Here is a 722-nt window from a genome sequence, read left to right as displayed (position 1 = left end):
TCGCTTTTAAAGCACCAGCACAAACAAACAAACACACAAAAATGACTGGCAACAAGTTAAATCCCATTTGTGTCCCTCCCACCGAGCGCGGACGGTGCCTCGCTAAAGCCTGGGGTTTGTAGTTTTGCCTCGACCACGATTTGACCAAGAAAGAGGAGCGGCTGCACACAGACTTTCCGTGCAGTGACAATGCCGAGAGGAAAAACGTTGAAAGAAACTGTTCTCCCGGGATGCATCTCCTTTGTGTGTTTTCTCCTCTCCATCTTTTAGATGGGGCGCTCGCATAGGCTTGCACGCACGCACGCACGCACACACACACACACACACACATCGATAGAGGTTATGTTTCCCAGGGAGTTTTTAGAAAACAATGTTTATTATAATCGAGCTATAAAGTCCATCTAAATAATGAAATCATGCCGTAGCTCCGGAAACTCCAACAAATAAATAATTTCCATTTGCCTACTAGCAGAATACTAGCAGAGGATGGCATTACACTTTATTTTCACGCTCATTTCAAAACATCAATAAAAGAGGGTAAAGAAAGCGCTCACAGGTCCTTGTCCCCGCTGGAATTAGTAAAACGATATCCTTTTAGGAGTAGGTAACATTTTCCCCCCTTCCTCTTCTTCCAAGGCGACTACAAGCTAATTTCTGTAGTTATATTAAATAGTGAATCCGCGAAGCAAGAAGGGTGTTCTCACTGAGGGTCGTGATCACGT

Source organism: Pygoscelis adeliae, unplaced genomic scaffold, assembly GCF_000699105.1.
Source record: "Pygoscelis adeliae isolate BGI_AS28 unplaced genomic scaffold, ASM69910v1 Scaffold327, whole genome shotgun sequence".
NCBI lineage: Eukaryota > Metazoa > Chordata > Aves > Sphenisciformes > Spheniscidae > Pygoscelis > Pygoscelis adeliae.
Note: the sequence above shows the minus strand (reverse complement) of the source record.